The sequence below is a fragment of the Ammodytes marinus genome, assembly GCF_949987685.1.
Source record: "Ammodytes marinus genome assembly, chromosome: 7".
NCBI lineage: Eukaryota > Metazoa > Chordata > Actinopteri > Uranoscopiformes > Ammodytidae > Ammodytes > Ammodytes marinus.
This window is the reverse complement of record NC_137211.1, coordinates 18,838,669-18,856,337: the sequence shown is the minus strand read 5'-3', so window position 1 is coordinate 18,856,337 and position 17,669 is coordinate 18,838,669. Positions and strand designations below refer to the sequence as shown.

Genomic DNA, 17,669 nt, shown 5'->3' with positions numbered 1-17,669 from the left:
TCTAAATTTGTAAAATCTTCCTTTTATCCCAACATTGTGATGTGCTGATTAATTACTGCACAGTGAACACACAATGCTATCAATCAAGCATACCCACTTCAGATGAATTAGATCTCAATACTCAGGGTTAGTGTGGTTGTAATTGCACAATGATGCCGTATGTTGCCTTTGTTGTCTCTGCTCTATTTCCCCTTCAAATTGTTACAGTAGTTATTTTTATTTTATTTTCTGGCAGCAATGTTAGTGTTGATTTCATCCATGACAGTCTGCAGTATCTGGTCATGGTTTTTTACCACACTGGGATTGGTATTAACACATATGACACTGCCCTATTGATGGCAAGTCTCTTATTGGATATTTTCAGCTAAGCTTGCAGTGTGGCTATACGGTTGTCTGTTGGCGCAACACTTTGGCTGTTATATCTCAACTTCCACTGAATGTGGAATATTTTCAGACATGCATGGTCCCAAGTAGATGAACCCTACTGAATTTATTGATCCTCGGACATGTCCCTGTCAGGATGAATCCAAATGACTTTGGTTACTCCCTGACGTTTGATCTGGTGCAACCATCAAGCCAAAAAATTTCATTCGTCCAATTATTTGGCTTTCAACCACAGAGCCACCAAGATTTTGTTACAGCAAATTTTTCACAATGTGGCTTGCAATGAACCTGAAAGATTGCCGCTATCACAAAGTGTATTTGGGCCTTTAAGGTAAAATGAAAGAGTCCAGTCAATGCCGGCAAACATGCAGCAGCGCCCCGAGGGATGCTGAGGAGAGGAGAGGAGAGGAGAGGAGAGGAGAGGAGAGGAGAGGAGAGGAGAGGAGAGGAGAGGAGAGGAGAGGAGAGGAGAGGAGAGGAGAGGAGAGGAGGTGGGAGAAGCCCCAGGTAGCCTCACAGCAATGCACCATTGGAGAAAGGAAAACGCAAAGCTCTACTGCTCGCTTCATCTCCATCCCTCACTCTCCGGCTGACCAGCTAAATATTTTATCAGCTGGCAAAAGGACCTACAAGCCCCTGGGCCAGAGGTTCTTTTTTGTTTGTTTGTTTCTTTATTAAAGAAAGTAGCTGGTGTATGTATATGTGTGTCTGTGTGTATATCATGGTGGGGGTGGAGGGACGGCGTAGTTTGTTCAGCGACCACTACACCACTGAAGGGCTTTTGATTGGTCACTTTGAGGTAGTGTTTCTGTTTTTCTCTCCCTCACTCTCTCTGTCTCTCTATGTGCATCCTATGTGCAGCACGCCGCCTGGTTCAGAACTGGATGAACGACCTTGAGCAGGCGCAACGGGCTGTGTTGCCATGGCAACGAAGCCTCGCACAACCAGTAACAGCTGGATGCAACAGCACTCCCTGAATTTTAGCGGGAGTCGCCACGTTAATAAAACGACTCTCCATGTCTCCTCCCCCCTCTTCTGCTCCTCACTCCTCACTCCCCCCTCCTTCATCTCTCTCTCTTACACACATTTACTCACACACATGGACCTGTAATAACACAAAGGAAAGCCGCTGTCTTACAAAGACAATATGTTTGATATTATTAACCCATAACACATCTCTGTATAGCCTATATGTTAAGTCCAGGGCACCAGTACATTCTGCACTACTAGGGAAAGAAAGAAAGAAAGAAAAACAAAGACGACACAGACTTAGGTGAAAAAGTCTAGCAGAGGAGAAAAAGATGGAAATTCAAGTAACAAAGCAAAACAGAAGATCGTAGAGAAAAGCACCAAGACGGGCACTTGACATTCCCCTCACAGAAGAAATAGCTCTCAGCAAAATAAAGCTGCAGAGGACACGGTCTGCATTGAGACATTCCGGGGAAATAAAGGAAACAGAAAGCGATGATATACAGTCGACAGTTTGTCTGACAGTCAGATCCTCTCTCCAGCTCTGTCTGATTTTTACTTATTCTATTTTCATGAATGTATAAACTGCTCTTCAGCTCTTTAACTCAAAAGAGACCAAAAGTCCTTGAATCTTTTTTTTTTTTGACAGAACAAAAATCGACTGCTTTTCCTGACATGTCAAATATCACAAATGACTAACAGAACTCTTAGATCAGTTCATACCAATGCAAGGACATGACCTGTGTTGGCTGCGAGTCGGAACGGGTCAACACGTGTTCAGTGACCTGCTTTCACAACTCACTCCAGATAAGTGTGTTTAACACAGGCCTGAATACAGCAGTACAATAGCAACATCAATGGTCAGATTTACCTCCAAAATGACAATGTATACAATAATAGGAACTTTTTTAAATCAATTTATCTGTCCCTTACTTTGAATCATTGCTTGTGTTGTCTAATTAGGAGACTGATTTATTCAATTTACAATGATATAATGAAGACAAAAGCAGTAAACACTGGTATTTGAGAAGCTGGAACCAGAAGAGAGCATTGCATAATTAATTGATTATCAATCAATAATAACAATAAGAGTTGTGACATGCATACCTTGCGTAAATACAGGGCTGTTTGCTGATTAGTTGGTTAAACATCCGATGGTTGTTGTCACTTCCAAGAGATTTATTGAAAACTGTGCTATTATTAAATAAGAGATTCATAATGTAGGTAAATGTATTTAGTTCATTGTCCAACTTTATATCTGAAACTGCATGGCCTTGGTGAATCAGTATAAACAGCTGTTTGTTTATTTAATTACTTTACAGATACCAAGGAATAATTACAGAAATGCTATTTTTAATAAAGGAATTCAGGATGACAGTCATACACTGGTCAAAAGGTGGATTTAACGCACATTTATATTTTTGCATGGTCATCATTGTGGTTAGAGTGTGACAGAAATATCCCGTCACAAAACCTACTTTCACATGTGGTTTTCCTTTCGAGAACTTCTATAAACACACTGCCCAGTGCAACCCAGACTGTAGCTTGTAATTATCAAGAGTGTCTTCCATAATTCATGTATATATTTTTTTTCTCACTTCACATTTCTGCCAATTTCTCAAAAAATATAAATGAATACAACTCAGGGCAGTGCCCACTTAATGGCGCTTTAAGTCAATGTTCTCTGTTCAAGCACCAGTGACTGAAGAGAAATTAATCAATGATCTAAAATAATGTTATTTCCTTTCATAATTATCTTTTAGAAAGCCCTCAGAATAGGAAAAATATTTTTTTAATGATAGCTATAAGTGCAATTTATTTTTGACCATTTTGGAAAAGAAAAGTTTGCTCACCTCACCTGATGGCTCTGGCATGTTTAGTGATTAATTTACATTTTAAACGAGGCGTTGCGGCGTCTTTTGATATTTCAGGTGGTGACGAAACAGAAATTATGTGGGGCACCAACATATTCTACTCTCCCGTCTTGACTCATGAAAGGACAGCAGCTTCCGGCAAAGCCACGAGAGAACACACACACACACACACACACACACACACACACACACACACACACACACACACACACACACACACACACACACACACACACACACACACACACACACACACACACACACACACACACACACACACACACACACACACACACACACACACACACACACACACACACACACACACACACACACACACACACACACACACACACACACACACACACACACACACACACACACACACACACACACACACACACACACACACACACACACACACACACACACGAATTAACAAAGAAAGTAACATTTGTATTCAAAGAAAGTTAAATTTGTATAATAGGAAGTATAAATCCTTTTCAGTCTGGGAGAGAGACAGTCATCTATAACAAAATAATCAATAAGTAATTAAGATGTTCTTAAACACTTGAGAATAATGTAAGCCTTTATGTTGAATACATAAAACTAAAAGCTTAAAAAAAGAACCCCTGTAGTAACAGTAAGAGAAAAGTGGCCTTATAAGCCTTGAAAGCAGCCAAGATGGGTCTTTTGTTGTCTTACAAAAAAAACAGGATGTGGGTAGTATTTCTGGTTTCAAACTGTTAGCCGTACGATAAAATAGAGCTCATTTGGGTGTCAGAGCTAAAGCCAACACATAAATCCCCCTTCTATCTCCAATTCATTATCAGAAGAGCGGCAGCAAAACGTGTGTCTTGATAACTTTACAGGCGGGAATCCTGGCTCTGTGGTTTCTGGCTGGAGAGCAGAGCCATAAACACAGAGAAAATATTGACTTTACATATGCAAAATCATACAGCCAATACAATTCTGCCTCTTGTGTTTCTTTGTTTCCCCTTTAAGCGTATAGAGGGCTGACAGGGTGGAGATACTGAACCTAAGTACCTATTTGGTATGGACCCAAAATTACCTGTTTGCATCGGATGCACTGTCAGACTTGCCCAAAACCCCTACTTTTAACAGAGATCGTCCAATCGTAGATCAGCAACTAACAATGTGTATCTGCTCTACGGTACGGTCTGGATAATAAGCTTTCTACCTAACAGCAGCAATAACACTAGTGTCACTTCCAAAGCCAAGGAGCCTATCATTAACTAACTTCATTTGTTTGTGAGGTTGCAGGTTAGAGACGTACACTTCCAGTGTGGAGTATTAGCCTACCCTCTGCGGGAAGCGCTATCAGAGTTCATGCTAAAGTAAGCAGCTTTGTGCTACTCTTTAATGGATTATAGGAGGTTCCAACCCCAGCCAACTTGTCCTGCTTTACCACAACTCCTTACCATAGACATTATGCATTAGCGCATATTCCAGGTTCTCATTTTATATGAAAACCAAGGAGCCAATGTTAAAAATAATATTCACATCTTTTTAAATAACTTGTGTGTGCACAATTCACACGTGTTCTAGAATGGAATGTTTGACAGACAGCAATGGTAACTAAGGGGGCCGGGGCTTAGTGAATAGTCTTGTTTAGTGATGCTGTTCTTATGTGCGGAACTTGACATTACACCTTAGAATATTAACCGGCATGAAACAGTAACACAATCATGCACTTATAGAACATATATTAAATAACTTGAACTCTGCTTTAACTGTATAGAATGCCCACAATAACTAAATGAATACTCTTTTGACCATGTAAACCTATACCTCTACAACAACAGCACAACAGTTCGGTGAAATACACAATACAGAGGGGGAAGCAGGGACAGAAAGAGAGAGAGACATACCACAGACGGGAGAGAGAGAGATAGAGATAGAGAGCAGAGTAGAGGAGGGGAGAAACATTATCAACAAAAGACCAGGAGGGAGGCAAAAGACCAAAAAAACACCAGGTAAAATTCCAGCACCTGCGCCCCTCCCCTCACCATATACACCCCCCCCCCCCCACACACACACACACACACACACACTCACATAAACACCCACCCATGCTGGCGTGTGAGGTCCTGCCTCCCTCACACTAAGCCTTCGTCAGCCCTGCCCCCAGCGCCTGACCCAGTCACCAACATCCCCTGCTAACCTCTGTCCCCTATTTTCACATTCAGCAAACATCGTGCATCACTGTCACCCTCCTCCTCCTGTTCTCCATCGCATTCATCCCACCATCCGCTCAGCGCAGACCCCTCCATGGGCGTGTAGGGCGCCGGCAGCCTGCCCACACACACCCCTCCCAGTCCAGCAGGTTGTAGGCGCGTGTCTGTCTGCACACGTGCCACAGGGTTGACTGTAAATCTGTCAGGAGAGGGGTTTGGCCATTAAAGGAGACCAAAGGGGCTTCACGCTGCCCCCACACCTCTCCACTCGGGCCGCAGACGGACAGACTGTTTAGATGTACAGCTGAAGCCATCAAAAACAAATTATCCGCCATTTTGATATATACGATTTATTGTTTAATCCCCAATCATGAGTTGACAAGCTATGCATCGATTACAACAAGTTGAAAAGAACAGTGAGGCTTCCTGCTTTCAAGAACCTGCGATAATGTAGCAAATAATAGCAATAAATACAGAACTGTAAAATAAACAGAATAGGAGAATAAAATACTTTACTGCAGGACTACTTTTTTAAACTATGTTTGGATAATATGAGGAAAATAAAAAGGGATCAAGAAGAGTCAACTGTTTTTGCCATCTTGTGCACAAAGAAGAGTTCATTTGTTTGTGCCATTTAACAAAAACCCAAACCATTACCTCGGTGCAGCTCTTCCAACATAAGAATTTCCAGCTGTTATCTGATCTACATCTTGGAAAACTGAATATCTTTTGAGTTTTGGACTGTTTGGCAGAGAGAACAACAGAATGGAAGACTTGGACTCAGGCCAACGGGACAAACATTTTTTTTTAAACTAAATTTCATATGAAAAAATTACATATTTCGCAGCAGGCAAATAATCATTAGTTGAAGTCATATTCAGCCCCAAAGCAAAAGCTGCAAATATGTCTATATTTAAAACACTGACAGTAGAGTAATTACCTTCACCTGACTTCCCTCACCTGTCCACACTGACACACAAACAAACTGCATCACTTCCATTCAACCACTGTTGTTTACACACACTGAAGGGGCAGACTGCTATTATCCAGCACAAGCAGGTATTGTGGTATAGGGGCTTTAGTGTCATCATGCTCAAGGACATGGTGCTTCTCCACACACACACACACACACACACACACACACACACACACACACACACACACACACACACACACACACACACACACACACACACACACACACACACACACACACACACACACACACACACACACACACACACACACACACACACACACACACACACACACACACACACACACACACACACACACACACACACACACACACACACACACACACACACACACACACGGTAGGGATCAAGCCGTGGACCTTCAGGGTTACAGACGGTAGTCTACAGTGTGTGTATGTGCACACGGCCACGTTGCTGCCCCCTGGAGATATACAGTGAGACACATTATAATATAGAGGGTGAAGCAGGGGTTAAATTATGGAGGAGAAGAGCAGAAAACACAAGCACAGCGAACGATCGCTCTGTCGCCTCACACATTCAGAGGCAATGACTGCTCTATTCAGTGCACCAACATGCTTATTGGAGACATACAGACGAGTCGGTGCACTTTCCAGAAAAATATATATCGCTATATTAGCAGTCGGGACCCGGGCTGACAGGCTATGTGACTGACAGGCAGTGAGCATCGTCTGCCTCTCTCTTCCCGCATCGCATGTTTCTAGCAACGAAATCGGTCAAACACACACGTGTCCTCGTTCACAAGCGATCCACACCAAGCACATTTTGAGAGTGTTTGCAAGCACTACGCTATTTGATCAACAGCATTTCGGTCCAAATTTCCTCATGTTGCGACTGGCGACAGCGTCAGGCTCAGCTGTTGGACGGTTTCTCCAGCTCCTTCCTCCTCGTCAACAGACTACCGCTAACAAGTCAGCAGCAAGCGAAAACAAAGTGTTAACTATCATTCTGTTTTGTATGCGTCTGAGAGCAAGTTAAAACAAACTTACACATGATCTGTGCGTATTGAAGAGAAATAAAAAACCTGTATTTGACCCACCAGTTCGTGCGTAAAACTGGCCAGCTTGCGTGATCGAGTGAAGTTTAGGAAAACACGCTTGCATTTTGCAACACGGGCTGACAAACACAAGACATTACAGCGGTAGTGCACCTTTGTCGCCGTCGTGAACAGGTTAGTTAACCCCTGCTGTCATTTCCTAAAAATGACCATGCACTGTGCCCTCCGCACCGATGCCAATATTGTGTGAGTGTGCACCGCCACTGGGAACCAAAGTCAGTAGCCTACATATCCGTCCTCTATCGAAATGCAAAGCAAATGTGAAGGCGGGTCAGACGAGCTGAATGCTCGCAAACACGCAGCACGCGCTTACCTTGTGCAGACGTAGCCTATCTCTCTACCGGATCGATCATTTCTTCTTTACACCATTAACTCTCCGCCATCTTCGGCACTGTTTGTTTAAATGGGAAACACTCCCGAAGCCCAAGAAGCCAGTTCTGCAAGTTGAGGTGTCGCGGGAGGTTCTGGGTAAAGGAGTTTGTTCGAGTGGATTGCCTCCTTTCCGGCTTCGTCGTCTCACCCGGATACGGACTACAGGCAGACTCCACCACCGCCGGGGGAGGTAGAGTAGAGGTGGAGGTAAGGGGTGAGTGAGGGTGGGCAGGCACTGTCTGTCTAGCAGCCTACAGACGTATGTCAGCGACGGTACTACTATACAGCAGAGAGAGAGATGCCACGATGTGTAGGCTAGACGCCGAGCAAAGCAAACCAGCTTGTGTGTTTGTTTGTTGGGGCCCAGAGGGTTTCCGGAGTTTCCAGGCATGGGGCTGACACAGAAGTAGACGGTCTAAACTTCCCAGCAAATGAGGACGCAAAGGTCTTATCCTTGGTCAGATGAGTCAGTCAGTCCGTTTGGATAAATAAAAGTCTCGTTCATGTGCCAGTGACATCCACTTAATTGGAAGCTGGGATTAGTTGTAGCCTAGGCTAATACTTTTAAAAAAACACACTAGTGGTTTTGCACGTTTTAGAAAACACATTAAGGCTATAGGCTACACTTTGCGTGGCATTTCTGTTTTGGACATTTTGATGATTCATTTTCAATTCATGCCCTTACATTAGTCTTAAAACCTGTTACAGTAAAAATCTGCATTTAAATAATTATCATGCCAAATAAATGAATAGCCTAAATTAAAATGCATGGCATCGTGACTAAATTCAATGCAGAATTATCCTATTCAGACATCATCCCAAAAATATGCTACCTTGTTCTCATATTGTGTGAAAATGAATGGAAATAAGAAGCTGCTTCGAATAAAAGAAGGAAAAAAAACATAAAACTGTGCCTAATCTATTCAAAAATAATCAAAAGGTATGTTGGGTTTGTATTTATGGAAGCAACATTTGTATGGTCTTAAACATTTAGTCTCATGGGGGGCAGGGTTGCAGGACTTTTTTAAATTTTATCTTAAAATGTTTCTTCTGTTGTTTCTGTTGTCCTCTCTAATCCTTATGAAATGTCTTCAAAGGTTATACATATTTGATACCTTGAGGAAAAGAGTGATTTTTTTCCCCTTCTCATACTGTTGTTTGTATAGATTTATAGATTGGAGGAGGCGAAACAGTCAACATACTGTCACAAGAAAAAGTGCGAAAGGTAAGAGATTCGTCTTATAAGCAAAAAGATGCACAAAAATCTGCATCTTGTTTTAGTCTTGTCAATCATCTCTTTCCCCCTCAGATCTGTCCTGCAACTCACATGGGGACCACTGATGATGATATTTATTACAGCACGTTTATAGGTGTTTGTCAGGCATTGTGGGATGTGTCACATAGGCCTATGACAGATCCAAACCATGTGTGCCTTTGCCAGTAGAAAATGTTTGGTTACTTACCATTATCCTATCATTAAATAGTTAACTGTCCATCAATTGATTGACCTATTGACTAATTGTTACTCAGATTTATCAGTATTTTCTTTATTATTTTATTGTATATTATGCAGTTGTAAGTCAGGCATACAGTTGTGTGAGAACCCGTAATATGTGATATTGAGTAAAATGTGCAATATTTGAATTTGTTTATATATATATTTTTGTGTAGGCCTACAGGTAGTCTCATTGAGCCATGGGGTCTAACTTTTGAAGTGATACACTTTGTTACAAAAGTCCCAAACTCAAATATACAGTAGAAAGAACATATAAGAATGAATATCATATCAATTAATATAGCACAATTTGGCAAATAAGTGAAAATCCTGAAAATTAATACAGGGCACAATAGAGATAATGTCGTTTGTGTTTTATGTAGGCCTATATAATATGGGTCGGTATCTGTCACCAATACAAGAAAAGGCTTTTTCTTCTTTCCAATTTTTTTTTCTTCAATCATAAAACAGACACGTGCTAAAGCGTCGCTTCACATGCTGCAGCCTTTTTCTCACTTGTGCGAGCTGGGTTTGTTTCAGTGGTGGGACTGTGGCTCCTCCAGGCCAGCTATCTCTTATAGATGAGGCCCATATGTGGGCTCCATATGCCAAGATGGCAGAGGATGCTAGAGCACAGATTAAAGCCACTACGGGTAACTTTGTCCGTTGGCGGCCTCTTTGGACAAAAGCGGTAGTATTTTTACGATGCCCGCTGTCGTAAAGCTGTTTTCTAGCTTGTGCCGGGCGTGCGAGTGTCAAATGGTTAGGGCGCAATATATTGCATGTCCGTGTGTTGAAAGTGTGAGGGCACGGAATCTTTTCGGCTCCGTGAGAGTGGTTAGTGACACTGCATCAACTAATGCCAGTCAGTGCCACACACATCTGATTGCAATGAGTTGATGCAGTGTCACCAAACTACTCTCACGGAGCTGAAAGATTACGTGTCCTCACAGAAAGCGAATGAACGAGAGACGGCAGTTAGTATGGATCACGATGAGGTAATGTGTTTATGTTGTTGTAAATAATGACTATTTCAGATGAATAATGGTCATCTGATGATGGTGAAGCAAAGTCAACTTTGTGTTAGTACCGCTCATTCATTTAGTAGTAAACACTGCAGTCTAGTTCACTCCCGTGAAATTGTGTACACGTTGCTTGGCAACGTCCTCCTCCCGCCCGTATATCACTCTCCCTTTTAGCTTTTCTTCATTGCATTCTCTTTTTTTTCTTTGATGGTTCAGCCCCGTTATCAGTCATTAGGACGACAAATAACTGTCTGGAGGGATAGGCTTCTCAAATCGCATTGCTGCGCCACACTGAAATCTGCGAACAATAAGAATATGTGACCATAGAGCCTGCATGCGCGAACCGAAAATCGGACTGGGTGTGCGACCAGACCAAATGCAGTAATAAAAACTACATAAAAACTTATTTCTTTGCACTGATGGTCTCGTTTGCTGTTAAAGGTAATGTATGACTATCAGAGGAAACATGAGGCTGTTTTAAAGATATTTAAATGTTACTCGTAGCTGCTTTAAAAGATAGAAGAAAAAAATAATAATCCACACGCACAGAGTGAGTAAGGATCCTGTTGTGTCAATGACAGTGGAACTGAAAGAACATGAGAAGAGAAAGGTGAGAGTCAAGTGAGACAAGATGATGAGACACCGGAGCTTAGTTGAAGGCAGTTTAAGAAGACGTGGGGACAAGATCACACATAATGATAAATGGTGCCTTTATTGCCTGAAGAGAAGGGAAGCTGGGAAAAACCTATAGGTGTTAAAGAAACACACAAAGTATTACAAGTGGAGCGGACAAGCAAGCATGGAGTTGACACCGTGATGTAGTTAGTTGGAGAGGAAGTGTTGTAGCTTAAAGGAACATGGATGGAGAGAGTGGAAATAAGGTAGAACTACACCAGTTTAATTCAGAAAGCAAAGGAAGGATGGAATACAAGAGGTGTAAGGTGCAGGAGACTATAGTGAGAGTAAGAAAATGTTGAAATGGGGTTGTGGAGGAGGTTTAAAGCAATTAGCCTCATTACATGGGTTAGACATAATTCATCAGGGAAAAGTAAAATAAAAGGCTTAGGTGAAGAAAATGTGATCAGATTATAACTCTGGGAGGAATGCAAACGTGTAAAAGCAGAAATTACACTCTGAAGATCCAGATAATTTAATTTCAGTAGCTTAATATTTCTGACAAAATGCTGAGGGGAGCATGACCCAAAAAGTTTCATCCAAGTTTATCACAGTTTGAGCATTTCATAAAACACCAACTGCTCATTTCACACACACAAAAACCCAACAACAAACAAATGTGAATGCTACACTGTAAACCCCTTAATAACACTTACCCACTCAGTAACTCACACATACAGAGATGAGTGGGAGCCAAAGGGTTTAGAGATGTAGTAAGCCTTTCTCTAAGAAGATATAAGGACTTTAAGCACATTTGAGGTGGTCCACTGCCAGACTGTGGACCAATTTAACCGGTTACTCTTGGTTTTTGGGACCCGAGTGCCAGAAGTTTCATTCTTAAAAAGAAACACTGCATGAACTGCAAACCTGTAATCGTTGAATTGTTTCAGATTTAGCTTGCCATTTCTTTACTGTTATATGGACTGGAAATGGTAGCTTTTGAGAATATCTGCAAAGTATTCTTAATGTGGTCTACACTGCGAGTGCATTTTGGGGTAAAACACTAATTAATTTGGTCTGTCGAGGTAAACAGTGGGGAATTGTTTTTTTTGTCTATAGCCTGCTGGCTTCAGGTTGCAGTTTCACAATATTTAAAACCACGTTATTATGGTACTTATTGTCCGTCATTTGGAAAATTCCTTAGTGTTGCTGTAGTAGCCGAATGTTCCCCATGGCTTGACAAAGACAGAGGCATCAGACTGGACTCTTTAAATCAGTGTTCCAAGTTTATTGCAGGAGTTTCCATCAGACAATACAGAGGACTTGGTAGTAGCATCGAAGCAGCAGGCTGAGAGCCGCATGGCACCTATCGATTAGTTACAGGACTCGTTTATATCTGTGTGTGGGGTGTATCATGTGTCTTAAATCTTCTACTAATAGACAGATCGTTTCATCATTTGTGCAACACCAAGTCAAACACACGTCCATCTAGGGATGTTCTACTTCTTCCCCGTGACCTCAACCTTTAGAGTCTATCTGCTTAGCAACTCTTGATGAATAGAGGCTATTCAAATCCACCACATTGCCTTGGGACAAAGGAAAAAGGAAATATCAGGAAATTAAAATGTAATGGGAAGAAACACACGCACAAACACACACACACACACACACACACTGAACAAAGTCACTTCTATTGTACCAGCGCCTCAGCATTGAACAAAGATAAAATAAAGCACAGTTACTGCCTGATATCAATTCATTAGACGGTTACGGTGTGGATAGAAGATGATTGTGCTTTATTTACCAGTGCACAGTTTATTGGACTGTCCCTCAGTGAGAATTTAGGGGACAGAGAGAGAGAGTTGTGGGAAGGTGAGAGGAACGGGGAAGCTGTTTAAAATTCAAAACAGGTGGGGACAAGGCTTCAGGATGGTAGTGGAACAGCAACGAGCATGCACACACACGTACACAGATGTGAGACGGCGAGAGCAAAGAGAGGCAACCCACAAGCTTAAAACGCTGGTACATTCAGCTTAATAAACCATTACTCGGTTCAGTTTGTAGATTGAGGATCAAGAGCCATTCAATCAGCAACTTTGTCAAAATAAGTAATCTTTCAAGTAAAACACACTAGTTCTGGCTTTGACATACAGTACGTGTTTGTAAATCATGATAGCAAACCAAACATGTTCATAATAAAAATAACCTCTCTGATGACATCAATAGCATCTTTTACTACATTTTACAACCAAGTGATGAATTGAGAAGATAATTGCAAGACATGTCAGTAATTACTATATGTAAGCCGTCCTATTTGTATGTTCTGTATTCTCAATATGTACACTATCAATAATGGACCCAATTGAACTTCACACAGACTATATATTGCTATGAAACTGCCTGATAACACAGTAAGGTAAACACAGTTTGAAGATGGAATATCAACACTCTTTCAGAAGATCAGGTATGTCTGCGCCAGACTTAACTGGGCACAAACAGCCCTTTAACTGTACTGTGTAATTATAAGACAATGCCAGAGATATTACATTTTTGTTGTCATCTAAAAAGAGCAATAACAACAGTGTGTTGGTCCTTCTATATAGTTTGTTCATTTATTTATTGTATTCATAATATTCTTAACCAGCTGGAGACTGACACTTTTTGGGAAACATTGCTCAAAATGACTAAATTGCCTATTTTTCAGGATCTATTTTCAGTGGTGGATTAATACACATTTGGGGCTCAGCAAGTATAAAGTATCAAATTGGATTGAAAAGGGAGAAGGGAAGCAAAAAGCGACACAGATCTGGTTAGGAATAAAGGAGGAAAGATATAGGTGGAGCTGTGGGAAACAATTATGAATCCACCATATGGTCCAGTCCCATTTAGCCATTACCCTCTGCCTCCATTTCTGTCCGTGCAACCTAGCTCAGCATCGTCCAATGTAAAATCAATACAACATGAGTGAACAGATAAAGCAAAAATGGGGGTAGTAAGAATCACTGGCTCAAACGCCTCAATAGACGACAAAGTTGCTTTTTTGGGGGGTAGGGGGAAACAGCAGCCACAATGGTGGAGTAATAAGTGAGAGGATAAGATGGAGTGTGGCGCTGTGTGTTTACCGTCACCGTGGAAGAGTGCACTAACAGGAGTTTTGCCCAGAGAATTCAGGCAATGGAGGAACAGATGAGACTGTATAAACACACGTGACCCTGCTAGTGCTGTCAGCTGTCCCAGTTGCATCTGGGCTATCTGTGTGTGTGTCTGTGTTTGCACATGCATGTAGGTATGTAAAGACTTATGTTCCAGTTGTACAGCGTATTATTGCATAGCTAAATCATGAACACATTTACTTCAGAAATTTTTGACACAGTCTAGAGCACATGCATAAATCATATTCATAGTCCTGATACATTTGTGTCGATTTCTGTATCGCTGGATGTGAACGCTTGAGGCAGTGGGCAGAAGTGACACATGCTGACTCCATCACTGAGGTCGTCACTGGCTCTATAAGCTCACACTGTCACATGCACACTGTCACATGCCACACAGTGTCACTAACACCCATAGGCAGCAAGGACTGACCACCATAGCAAAAAAAGTATTCGAATGAGACCAACCTGATGCGTGCAAGCTTCACATTTGTTTCTCTCCCTCAGATCAGTTCAGGCCTTTCTCCAATCTCTGTGGGGAGGAGTCTGGTCAAAAAATTAACCAATCATGTTCCTTGTTCATACCTTACGTTTGTCCGTACTCAGAAGGCAGCCCCTGAATGGTTCATGTAGTTGTCAATCTAGCCTATACAGTCAGAACATGCCATACCCATTTGTCGTCCATTCGTGGAAGGCAGCCTGCGAACGGACAAACTTTCGGTCTGATTGTTAAACTGGACTCCTCCGCACGGAGATTAGAGAAAGTCCAGACTGATCTGCCTACATGTCTTAGTTTATATTCTGGATTTTCATTCCTCCGCGCCTGCGATAGCCGAAGGCTGGTGCATGGCATTATGCTTTCAGGTTGCCTGTCGTCCGGGCCATTCTTGTGAACATGATATCTCATTAACACTTTGAGGGATTTTCATTAAACTTGTCTATTTTGAGGATTAACCATTAGGTGGTCAAAGGTCAAGGTCACTGTGACCTCAGTCCTCATGAACGCAATATCTGAAGAACGCTTCGAGAGATTCTCCCAAACTTTGGCCCAAACTCACACTTGGACTCAGGGATAAACTGATTAGATTTTGAAGGTCAAAGGTCAAGGTCTCTCTGACCTCAAATTCTTGTGAGCACAATATTAAGAATGCATTGAAGGATTTGGTCAAATTTAGCACAAATTTACATTTGGACTAAAGCGTGAACAGATTAGATTTTGGAGGTCAAGGTTACTGCGAGCTCACATATTGTAAAGTCTCAATGACATTGTACTACAGTATATTGTAGTTTACCAGGAGCATTGCCTACAACTACTGTACTTTCACTGCAATTGTATGCGTCGTTGTGGATGCATATTACTGTAAATCATAGTTTCATAATACTTTTTTATTCATCTGTGCATAACACATCTGCCCTTCTTCATGAAAAATCCCCTTTAAGTTTACGCTGTGCTGGTGCCCTTTACTTTTCCTTGGCATTTTGTTCTAAGGACTGTATGTATGAATTAATTCGATAGGGATTATTGAAACACTTTTTGCAAAGCTGTCTCTAAATAAGAATTTGTTCTGAACTGAGTTGCCTGTAATTTAGTTCCAGTCATTTAGTCTATTTCATTCATCTTGATCTTGCTGTTGTCTGTAGCCTCTAAATTTAAAGTTTTACATTTCATCTATTTATGTGGACTATTTTACTGTCTGCTCTTATTTGCATTTGCTGGCTCTGATGGACACTGCTCTACTCTGTACAACACACACACACACACACACACACACACACACACACACACACACACACTCTCTCGCCCTCTCTCTCTCTCTAACACACACTTCCCTACATTATTCTGCTAAGTTTTTATGGTAAAACAAATTGTAACTTGGGCTACATTGCTCTCGACCAGTATGTTTCTCCCCCTCTCACTTCCTTTACTATTTTGTCCTCCGGTTGATCAGTCCAGATGTTACCAGCCCTACACTCTACACTCTGTCCTGTACTGGTCTGCACCTGCTCAATTGCTCACCTCAAACCCTCCCCTCTCGTCTGCTCGCTCACAAATAGCCGGGAGTTCATGACACCCTAAGATCTCCAGCGTAGGCTACTTTGTGGTTCACTGCAAATAAACCTGGCTGGGAGAGCAGCTGCTGCCCAATTTGCTCATTTGAAACAATCAATGAGAATCACACAGAGGGGCTACAATACTTCTAAGAGATTAGGCAGACACACACACACACAAAGGCACCACACACACATGCTCCAGTCCTGCTAATTGTTGGTCATTAGTCTGCGAGTCTGGGATTGCATGTCTTATTAAATACAGAATTTCAAATGAGCTTTGTTAAATAAGAAAGTACTCCCCTTTTAATGAAGCTAATTTATATGGAAATTACACATAATACTGGCGATTCAGCAAGAGATTTATCCCCATTGGATGAAGGGGAGGAATTAAAGAAAAAAAAGAGAGGGATAGTGATCCCGCCCCCCATCCCCCATCCCACCCCCTTTCACTTTAGCAAGTCTCTGCCGCCGCTGGACACTTTCTGCAAGTTTGCTTTTGAAGCACCGCCTCAAGAGGGTTGGGGTCATGTATGTTTAGGCTGGGGATACAGCCATCAGTGTGCTGGTGTGTGTGATGGAAAGCATGTGTGTGAACCCCTGTCCTTGCTCTGACCCTGTGGAGCTCCAGCCTGCCTCTCCGGTTCCCACTGATCCATCATGTTGTCTGATTGGCCAGAGAGAAGCCATTACTCTGGAACTACACAACACATTAGCCCTGAGCTGCAGGTGTCTCTTCTCTGTGATGTGCTCATCCCTCAGCGTCCACAGATGCAGATGTCATGTTTACAGTGACCCACCAGTCAAATTGCACACCGGTGGAGGTTTCCCATCTGTAATATAACACCATATTTGGATTAACAAATGGTAGGACCAATCAACTGCCTCGTTTTGTTGGCGGACTGCACACTAAAGTCTGTCTAAGAGTGTTGAGCTCCATATAGTATGATAAGACAATGTTTCTGTCTTTCTCACTCCGACTAGTGATTTATTAATGCAGGTCTGTATGCAGCTATGCCCCTGCAGACTGCTTCTGTCCCTCAGGCAAAAAAGCTCAGTGTTGCCCCCTGGTGGTCATTAGCCAACAACTAGGATATGGCCATTATTTCCTCATGTCTCCTGACACCGTCCCCCCAAAGGGAAGTATGAATGAATAATCTTTCAAATCAAGTATAGCTTTTCAAATATATCCTTCAGTGCAATAGGTGGAAATATGTATTGAGCAGGAGGTGAGAGAGGGAAGCCAATACCAATATCTCGTGTATTTCGGAATTACATCTTCACTGCTGGTTCACCTCAGAAGTAGATCATTATCAACAACAGCTCACTTCATTTACAGTGCACTTTGTAAATGCTAAGTTTAAAAATTTAAATTTAAAAAAATCCATGGAGTTTCCATGGAGACGGTTGCGCTACTACTGTGGGCTGTATGTTAAAAAGAAAATCAACAAGTTTGCTTAATG

At 41.9% G+C, this 17,669-nt stretch overlaps 1 protein-coding gene across 1 annotated transcript in view; it reads right to left on the bottom strand.

Moving 5' to 3' along the window:
• Window positions 1-7,890, bottom strand: part of LOC307253242 (nuclear receptor coactivator 3-like) — a 66,226-nt gene extending 58,336 nt beyond the window's left edge. The window contains exon 1 of the mRNA XM_080031186.1: window positions 7,812-7,890. The gene's annotated coding sequence lies outside the window, so the exon portion shown is untranslated. The remainder of the gene's footprint in view (window positions 1-7,811) is intronic.
• Between the last annotated feature and the right edge of the window lie 9,779 nt (window positions 7,891-17,669).